At 42.7% G+C, this 10,816-nt stretch overlaps 1 long non-coding RNA gene across 2 annotated transcripts; it reads right to left on the bottom strand.

Moving 5' to 3' along the window:
• Positions 1-693: 693 nt before the first annotated feature.
• LOC311150549 lies at positions 694-10,557 on the bottom strand. 2 transcript variants are annotated; one of them, XR_014615115.1, is made up of 4 exons: positions 10,074-10,557; positions 3,233-3,400; positions 2,833-3,016; positions 694-2,476 (listed from the first exon to the last, which is right to left on the bottom strand). It is a non-coding gene; the product is annotated as an uncharacterized lncRNA (long non-coding RNA). The 2 variants fall into 2 exon arrangements; XR_014615116.1 differs by lacking the exon at positions 3,233-3,400 and having other exon boundaries at positions 10,074-10,555.
• Between the last annotated feature and the right edge of the window lie 259 nt (positions 10,558-10,816).

Genomic DNA, 10,816 nt, shown 5'->3' with positions numbered 1-10,816 from the left:
GCCTTTTCCAGCATGATGGAGCACCTTGCCATAAGGCAAAAGTGATAACTAAGTGGCTCGGGGAACAAAACATCGACATTTTGGGTCCATGGCCAGGAAACTCCCCAGACCTTAATCCCATTGAGAAATTGTGGTCAATCCTCAAGAGGCGTGTGGACAAACAAAAACCCACAAATTCGGACAAACTCCAAGCATTGATTATGCAAGAATGGGCTGCCATCAGTCAGGATGTGGCCCAGAAGTTAATTGACAGCATGCCAGGGTGGATTGCAGAGGTCTTGAAAAAGAAGGGTCAACACTGCAAATATTGACTCTTTGCATAAACTTAATGTAATTGTCAATAAAAGCCTTTGACACTTATGGAATGCTTGTAATTATACAGTCTGTCCCTACCATAGTAACATCTGACAAAAATATATCATAACACTGAAGCAGCGAACTTTGTGAAGACCAATACTTGTGTCATTCTCAACTTTTCACCACGACTGTAGTCACACTTGTTGTGACATGCTAACTAACGTTAGCCCACCAGGGCAGGGATATTTAGCTAGCTAGCTAACGTTAGCTCACCGTTTCCTTTGCGACTTGTGGTAACTCTAAATCAATAGTTGTTAAGAAGTCCGAAAACATTAACTTGCTTGACCATTCTGTAGGTCATGTAACTGTTTGTTACATGCAATAACTAATTGTGTATCAGATAATGGATTGCATTTATTGATTAATTGAATACATGAATATGCACATTGTTGAAACATTCTACATAATGACATTTAATAATAATAGTATCATGAGTATATGAAAGATACAATTATCAACATCCCCACCACACACACGGCTTTACTATGACATTTTCTGTGATAACATTTATCCATTTAGATCAATGTGTGATATTACATAGACACAGGGGAGACCTGATCCTAGATCAGAGCTGCATATTATGATCCTCAGAGGTTACCATGGTGATCAGACTAAGTCAACTGTTTAAGAAAGGGAGATGGATATGACTGTTCACTAGATGTTTTCTATTGATCCTTTATTTAGGGATCTGGAACTGGTGCCGGATAGGTGGGAGATGAAATACAGCACATTTTTGCTTTCTGGTGTTTTTTCATTGGCCCTAAATGAGCAAAGCTCTTTCCACATAGACAGACATAGTTCTCTCTAGTGTGTGTTCGCTGGTGTGAATTCAGGTTCCCTGATTGAGCAAAGCTCTTTCCACAATGATCACAGCTATAAGGCTTCACTCCAGTGTGTGTTAGCTGGTGTCTAGTCAGGATGGAAGCTACAGCAAAGCTCTTCCCACACTGATCACAGCTGTAAGGTCTCTCTCCAGTGTGTGTTACCTGGTGTCTATTCAGGGTGGAAGCTAAAGCAAAGCTCTTCCCACACTGATCACAGCTAAAAGGCCTCACTCCAGTGTGTGTTAGCTGGTGTGTGGTCAGGTTGCCTGAATGATTGAAGCGCTTTCCACACTGATCACAGCTATAAGGCTTCTCTCCAGTGTGTGTTAGCTGGTGTCTAGTCAATGTGTAAGCTAGAGCAAAGCTTTTGCCACACTGACCACAGCTATAAGGCTTCTCTCCTGTGTGTGTTACCTGGTGTCTAGTCAGGGAGGAAGCTACAGCAAAGCTCTTTCCACACTGATCACAGCTATAAGGGTTCTCTCCTGTATGTATGCGCTGGTGTATGGTTAGGACTTTTGATACAGCAAAGCTCTTTCCACACTGATCACAGCTATAAGGCTTCTCTCCAGTGTGTGTTCGCTGGTGTGTAGTCAGGGTGGAAGCTAGAGCAAAGCTCTTCCCACATAGACAGACATAAGTTCGCTCTCCAGTGTGTGTTCGCTGGTGTGTAGTCAGTGTGGAAGCTACAGCAAAGCTCTTCCCACACTGATCACAGCTATAAGGCTTCTCTCCTGTGTGTGTTCGCTGGTGTGAATTTAGGGTCCCTGATTGATTGAAGCTCTTCCCACACTGATCACAGCTATAAGGCTTCTCTCCTGTGTGTATGCGCTGGTGTCTAGTTAGTTTTTCTGATACAGCAAAGCTCTTCCCACACTGACCACAGCTATAAGGGTTCTCTCCTGTGTGTATGCGCTGGTGTATAGTTAGGGCTTTTGATACAGCAAAGCTCTTCCCACACTGATCACAGCTGTAAGGCTTTTCTCCAGTGTGTGTTAGCTTGTGTATGTTTAAGGCTCCCAAATAAGCAAAGCTTTTCCCACATTCAAGGCAGGGGTAAGGCCTCTCCCCTGTGTGAATACGCTGGTGAATAATGAAGCCACTCCGGCTAGTGAAACTCTTCCCACAGTCAGAGCAGCAGTGGTGAGGTTTCTTCCCTATTCGTCTCTGTTGGAGTTTCTTGAGATGTTCTGATCTGGAGAGACTCTTCTCTGTCTCGTCAGCAACATCATGTGGTTGAGGCTTCCCAGATGATAAGCCCCTCCCACTGAGAGAAAGACGGTTAGGGGTGTCCCCTGTGAAACAAAGACATTGAATAACTAGGCTTGGGAAATATGGGTCCATAAACAAATACTATTACAATTTTAAACTTACAGGAGCAATTAGGGTTACGTACCTTGCTCAAGGGCACAATGACAGATTTTCCACCTAGTCAGCTCAGAGATATGAACCAGGAACCTTTTGATTAGTGGCCCAACGCTCTTAACCACTAAGCTACCTGCCGCCTTATCAATATACACTCAGTGGCCCCCTCCATTCACAAAATTGGATCGACAATTAACTGGCCACTGAGTGTATACTGTTTATCAATGAATTAACAGAAGAAGCAGAAGCAAATTGTAGTCTAATCCACACATCCCATTGTTCTTACTTGATGAAATCAAATCTCCATCTCCCTCCTCGTGTCCTTCTCTCACAGTTCCACTCTGCCCTGGTGTTTTCCTGCAGTCGACCAGCCACACAGACACCCTCTTCAGACCCAGCAGTAAGGCGCTACCGGGAGAGTTGTGACCAGGGGACTCCAGCAGGGTGGAGGGGGACGGGCTAGCTCTGTCCTGGTGACCACAGGAAGTATTGTACATAGAATATCATTAGACCAAACATTTGATTACTATATTCTAAATCTCTGATTGGTGCATCCTTATAATATCTCCTTTCTCCTGAAGTGTGTAATTGTTCACTACTTTACTGAAATGTCTTGTTTTTTTCACTTTGGCAAATTTTTCAAATGGAAGTGGTATATTTTTTTCCAAATGTTTTATGTTCAGAACCTTTGATTGAGCATTCATTGGAGTTGAACAAATCAGCCCCTCGATTTAGTTCTGGGTTCATCCGTGTTAGGAGGAGAGCTGAAGAGATGCTGGAAGGAGGAGCTCCACCCTCTCAAGATACGGGCCGAATGTCCCCTCACCTTTCGAAATTTCGGAGGATGCTAACACCTGCGAAATCGTGATTTGTTCAAATAACCAGTGAGGAAAAACCTAAATACCAGAAGTACTGCTGCTAGTTATCCCACTTTTGGAGCATGTTGAGAAAAAAAGTCACTCTTATAGTTTCAGTATCCTTATACAGTACTTGAAACCATCAGATACAGGGGTTTTGTGGCATGTAGGGTATTGGTGTAGCCTGGTGCAATTTCTGCCCCATGCAACATCGCTCAAGATCCACTTTTCTATGTGACTTGTTACTGTAACAGCATCCTCATCTAAAAGGAGAAATGCTCACTAACAGGGATGTAAACACATTTTTGCAAAACATTTGAGAGATAAGCTTTTTGTGCGTATGGAAAATTTCTGGGAATTTTTATTTCAGCTCATTAAACCAACACTTTACATGTTGCGTTTATATTTTAGTTCAGTGTATATGAAAGCAAGCTTTGCTTTTATCCTTACGAGACCATCATCATTTATTGACCGAGGGGTTTTGTCTTGTAGTAATGTGGTGCCTGCCTGTATTTCCTTAAACCATTGATTTAGCAATACATGTCATTGAGAAAATATATATATAATGAATAATATATTTTCTTGCCCCCATTAGCCCCCACCACTGGAATGGCCGTGCATGACAGAGTTGTTAACAAATATCCAACAGATGGGCTAGTCCAGCATCCAGATCGGAGCTGTAAAAACAATCAAGCCGGTCAATTGGCAGAATTGTTAGTTTGGCACTGTTGATCTAAACAGATTTGGATTTAAAATGTCAAGAAGACAGGAGAAGGCGCATACTTGAATTTATTCCGGATGTTTGAAACTGGTGAGTTTGTCCTGATGCTAGCCAACATGCATTTGCTCACTGCACTGCACAACGTGCTTTTTACATGTGTATTTGTTTTCTCAGCTACAGTTTGAGTTGTGTCCTGTCTGACAGTGAAATATACAGTTGAAGTCGGAATTTTACATACACTTAGGTTGGAGTCATTAAAACTTGTTTTTCAACCACTCCACAAAGTTCTTGTTAACAAACTATAGTTTGGCAAGTTGGTTAAGACATCTACTTTGTGCATGACAAGTAATTTTTCCAACAATTGTTTACAGAAAGATTACTTCACTTATTCACTGTATCACAATTCCAGTGGGTCAGAAGTTTACATACACTAAGTTGACTGTGCCTTTTAAACAGCTTGGAAAATTCCAGAAAATGATAACATGGCTTTAGAAGCTTCTGATAGGCTAATTGACATCATTTGAGTCAATTGGAGGTGTACCTGTGGATGTATTTCAAGGCCTACCTTCAAACTCAGTGCCTCTTTGCTTGACATCATGGGAAAATCAAAAGAAATCAGCCTAGACCTCAGAAAATAAATTGTAGACCTCCACAAGTCTGGTTCATCCTTGGGAGCTATTTCCAAATGCCTGAAGGTACCACGTTCATCTGTACAAACAATAGTACGCAAGTATAAACACCATGGGACCACGCAGCCGTCATACCGCTCAGGAAGGAGACGCGTTCTGTCTCCTAGAGAGGAAACAGGTACAAAAGTATCTATATCCACAGTAAAACAAGTCATATATCGATATAACCTGAAAGGCCGCTCAGCAAGAAGCCACTGCTCCAAAACCACCATAAAAAAGCCAGACTATGGTTTGCAACTGCACATGGGGACAAAGATCGTACTTTTTGGAGAAATGTCCTCTGATCTGATGAAACACAAATAGAACTGTTTGGCCATAATGACCATCGTTATGTTTGGAGGAAAAAGGGGAACGCTTGCAAGCCGAAAAACACCATCCCAACTGTGAAGCACGGGGGTGGCAGCATCATGTTGTGGGGGTGCTTTGCTGCAGGAGGGACCGGTGTACTTCACAAAATAGATGTCATCATGAGGAAGGAAAATTATGTGGATATATTGAAGCAACATCTCAAGACATCAGTCAGAAAGTTAAAGCTTGGTCGCAAATGGGTCTTCCAAATGGACAATGACCCCAAAGTTGTGGCAAAATGGCTTAAGGACAACAGTCAATGTATTGGAGTGGCCATCACAAAGCCCTGACCTCAATCCTATAGCAAATGTGTGGGCAGAACTGAAAAAGCGTGTGCGAGCAAGGAGGCCTACAAACCTGACTCAGTTACACCAGCTCTGTCAGGAGGAATGGGCCAAAATTCACCCAACTTATTGTGGGAAGCTTGTGGAAGGCTACCCGAAACGTTTGACCCAAGTTAAACAATTTAAAGGCAATGCTACCAAATACTAATTGAGTGTATGTAAATTTCTGACCCACTGGGAATGTGATGAAAGAAATAAAAGCTGAAATAAATCATTCTCTCTACTATTATTCTGACATTTCACATTCTTAAAATAAAGTGGTGATCCTAACTGACCTAAGACAGGGAATTTTTTACTAGGATTAAATGTCAGGAATTGTGAAAAACTGAGTTTAAATATATTTGGATAAGGTGTATGTAAACTTCTGACTTCAACTATAGCTAGCTCTTAGCATAGCATGTTCTATGGAGTAGATAGCTAGCTAGTATTGCAAAAGTCCAGTGCATTGCATGCATTGTAAGGTAGCAGCATGACAATTTGGTTTTGAACTGATATACAGTGGGGAGAACAAGTATTTGATACACTGCCGATTTTGCAGGATTTCCTACTTACAAAGCATGTAGAGGTCTGTAATTTTTATCATAGGTGCACTTCAACTGTGAGAGACTGAATCTAAAACAAAAATCCAGAAAATCACATTATGATTTTTAAGTAATTAATTTGCATTTTATTGCATGACATAAGTATTTGATCACCTACCAACCAGTAAGAATTCCGGCTCTCACAGACCTGTACATTTTTCTTTAAGAAGCCCTCCTGTTCTCCACTCATTACCTTTATTATCTGCACCTGTTTGAACTCGTTACCTGTATAAAAGACACCTGTCCACACACTCAATCAAACAGACTCCAACCTCTCCACAATGGCCAAGACCACAGAGCTGTGTAAGGACATCAGGGATAAAATTGTAGACCTGCACAAGGCTGGGATGGGCTACAGGACAATAGGCAAGCAGCTTGGTGAGAAGGCAACAACTGTTGGCGCAATTATTAGAAAATGGAAGAAGTTCAAGATGACGGTCAATCACCCTCGGTCTGGGGCTCCATGCAAGATCTCACCTCGTAGGGCATCAATGATCATGAGGAAGGTGAGGGATCAGCCCAGAACTACACGGCAGAACCTGGTCAATGACCTGAAGAGAGCTGGGACCACAGTCTCAAAGAAAACCATTAGTAACACACTACGCCGTCATGGATTAAAATCCTGCAGCGCACGCAAGGTCCCCCTGCTCAAGCCAGCGCATGTCCAGGCCCATCTGAAGTTTGCCAATGACCATCTGGATGATCCAGAGGAGGAATGGGAGAAGGTCATGTGGTCTGATGAGACAAAAATATAGCTTTTTGGTCTAAACTCCACTCGCTGTGTTTGGAGGAAGAAGAAGGATGAGTACAACCCCAAGAACACCATCCCAACCGTGATGCATGGAGGTGGAAACATCATTCTTTGGGGATGCTTTTCTGCAAAGGGGACAGGACGACTGCACCGTATTGAGGGGAGGATGGATGGGGCCATGTATCGCGAGATCTTGGCCAACAACCTCCTTCCCTGAGTAAGAGCATTGAAGATGGGTCGTGGCTGGGTCTTCCAGCATGACAACGACCCGAAACACACAGCCAGGGCCAGGGTAACTAAGGAGTGACTCCATAAGAAGCATCTCAAGGTCCTGGAGTGGCCTAGCCAGTCTCCAGACCTGAACCCAATAGAACATCTTTGGAGGGAGCTGAAAGTCCGTATTGCCCAGTGACAGCCCCGAAACCTGAAGGATCTGGAGAAGGTCTGTATGGAGGAGTGGGCCAAAATCCCTGCTGCAGTGTGTGCAAACCTGGTCAAGACCTACAGGAAACGTATGATCTCTGTAATTGCAAACAAAGGTTTCTGTACCAAATCTTCAGTTCTGCTTTTCTGATCTATCAAATACTTATGTCATGCAATAAATAATTTGAAAAGAGGCTATTAACTAGCTGGCCTGGTGCATCGTTGCCCATGAATGGAAGTTACTAGGCTATCGTGCAAGCATCTTAGCCAGGTAGCCTAGGACAAAAAAAAAAGCGTGTACTGTAAAAGCGTGTACTGTATAACAGAGGAGGATGGAATTTGCATTTCTCTACAAGTTGGGTGAGTCAACATGTTTTTTTCTACTTGCACGCACACATGGATAGATGCATCATATTAAGCTTAGGTTAATCGGACTAAATCGTTTTTGCAGGGGACAACTTTGGTTTTAGAAGTGGGGGGTGGGGGGGGACAAAATTATTTAAAAAATTTATTCCAGTCGGATAAACACTCCTAACAGCCTACACGACCGCTCGGAGGCGTCCGCATGGTCCTAAAACACACAGTTGCCTAGTTTTGTATCACATTCCAACGATAAAACTGGGGGGGGGGGGGACAAAAATGCAATTTAAGAAAGTTGGGGGCACATGTCCACCCTGTCCCAAGTGAAAGTTGCACCCCTGGTTTTTGGCATCTTTTAGTTGTCACCGTAGTAGACTAAGCATAGGTGATTAGATGATGATGAAGTTGAAATGGTGCTTGAATAGTGGAGGCAGCACCTGTTTTCTTTGCGACTTGCAGTAACTCTAAATCAATAGTTGTTTAGTAGGCCAAAAACATTAAATTGCTTGACCATTCTGTAGGTCATGTAACTGTTTGTTACATGCAACATGTTTTGTGAACTCAGACAGATGTTCCTCTCCGGTTTTATGATTTAATTTATTCTGCCACACCTTACCAACAATGACGAGACCGCCTACAGGGAGGAGGTGAGGGCTCTGGGAGTGTGGTGCCAGGAAAATAACCTCTCACTCAACATCAACAAAACAAAGGAGATGATCGTGGACTTCAGGAAACAGCAGAGGGTGCACCCCCCTATCCACATCGACGGGACCGTAGTGGAGAAGGTGGAAAGCTTCATGTTCATTGGCGTACTTCTCACGACAAACTGAAATGGTCCACCCACGACAAACTGAAATGGTCCACCCACGGAGACAGTGTGGTGAAGAAGGCGCAACAGAGCCTCTTCAACCTCCGGAGGCGGAATGAATTATGGTATGGGCAGGCCTAAGCTACGGACAACGAACACCATTGCATTTTATCGATTGGCAATTTGAATGCACAAAAATACTGCAACGAGATCTTGAGGCCCATTTTGTTTTATGGTAGCTGTAACCAACAGATGCATATCTGTATTCTCAGTCATGTGAAATCCATAGATTAGGGCCTAATGAAGTTATTTCAATTGAATGATTTCCTCATCTGAAGTAAAATCTTTGAAATTGTTGCATGTTACGTTTTTATATTTTTGTTCAGTATAATAAATAAAATAAAATAAAAGGTAGTGGAATGGGATTAGTGTGGTGTGTGTGTTTAGGATCATTGTATGCATAAAAAAATCACATTGTGGGAGCACCGACAAACTGAAATGGTCACCCCACGCAGACAGTGTGGTGAAGAAGGCGCAACAGAGCCTCTTCAACCTCAGGAGGCTGAAGAAATTCGGCTTAGCACCTAAAACCCTCACAAACTTTTACAGATGCACAATTGAGAGCATCCTGCCGGGCTGTATCACCGCCTGGTACGGCAACTGCACCGCCCACAACCGCAGGGCTCTCCAGAGGGTGGTGCGGTCTGCCGAACGCATTACCGGGGGCAAACTACCCGCCCTCCAAGACACATACAACACCCAATGTCACAGGAAGGCCAAAAAGATCATCAAGGACATCAACCACCCGAGCCACTGCCTGTTCACCCCGCTATCATCCAGAAGGCGAGGTCAGTACAGGTGCATATAAGCTGGGACCGAGAATGAAAAACAGCTTCTATCTCAAGGCCATCAGACTGTTAAATAGCCATCACTAGCACATTTGAGGCTGCTGCCTATTGAAATCACTGGCCACTTTAAGAAATGGAACACTAGTCACTTTAATAATGTTTACATATCTTGTACTAATCATCTCATGTGTATTACGCTGCATTCTATTCTATAATATTCTACTGTATCTTAGTCCATGCCGCTCTGTCATTGGTTTTCCATATATATATTCTTAAATCCCATTTCTACTAGTTTTGTGTGTATTGGGTATATGTTGTGAAATTGTTAGATATTACTTGTTAGATATTACTGCACTGTTGGAGCTAGAAGCACAAGCATTTCGCTACACCCGCTATAACATCTGCTAAACACGTGTATGTGAAAAAAATAAGATTTGATTTGATTTGTCTTGTCTCGGCTGTGTCAAGGCATATGAAGTAACAGGTTATAGAACAAAAAACACAATTATCACAACAAAGGTTGTAATATGGCTTTTTTCTGGGTTGGCTTCCCCAGTGATTTTACCCACCACCCCTACTGCAAGGTGTAGACTTGGCCTCATTATTTCTCCATGGTTCTGACTTTAGCTGCTCTTTGCGTATTGCCTTGTATCAATCTGTGTGCTTTAGGATAGTAGGCTACTTTGCTGAAGGCCAAAATATACAAAGTGTTTATTACCACCAGATGATGAAAACTAGGCCTAGACATGTTATACACCACAGTAGGCATACTGTTAATAAAAGTAAACCAAACTTACCCGATCCATCTTGTAAGCTATTTTTTCTTCAGCGTTTCTTCAAATAAAAAAACGTCAATAGTAAATCTGAAGCTAGCCTACACTACAGTTACTTTCTTTGTCACAGCTAGACCAGAGCAATCAAACGTCCTTTTAAATATCAAAACTGGATTTAAGTTGTGACAAATAAACGTTTAATTTAGGCTAATCTTACATAAGAAAGATCCTGGATAAGATTTTACCTGATCTATTAGTCAATAAAAAGTTCAACACCCTATTCACCAAGAATCCTGATGTCTGTTATCGTCTACCTCTACCCGAGAGCCACTTGGTACAACATCCACGTCGAGAGTCCAGATGGCCCAGTAAGGGTAGCCTATAAAATACCAGACTGATTACAGCAGCGCTATCAGTGCAGCGAAGCAGTAAAACCAGATGTATGTTCAATCCGACGTCTGCAGTGGCCATGAAGCATTTACAGCAACGCAACCTCCGCAGTAGTGAGTGGATGTATACTTCTTCCGCTTCACCGAACAAGAACAGACTGAAGGAAGTGGGCTTCTTCTTATTTGTTATTATGGCGGTCCGCAAACAATTGTTATAGGTGTATGCCGCCACCTAGTGAATTGGCTGTGTGTCAGCCTACTTTTCTGTAGTATTAATTAATTACACTTTGTGAAAAACCAACTAACCCTACACCCATTAAAACCTCATCATTATTCCACTACTTTTGCCCTCTGATCCTACACCAGGCCAGCAGCCTG

The sequence above is a fragment of the Coregonus lavaretus genome, assembly GCF_964263955.1.
Source record: "Coregonus lavaretus genome assembly, chromosome: 2".
Taxonomy (NCBI): Eukaryota; Metazoa; Chordata; class Actinopteri; order Salmoniformes; family Salmonidae; genus Coregonus; species Coregonus lavaretus.
Note: the sequence above shows the minus strand (reverse complement) of the source record. Positions and strands in the feature narration are given on the sequence as shown.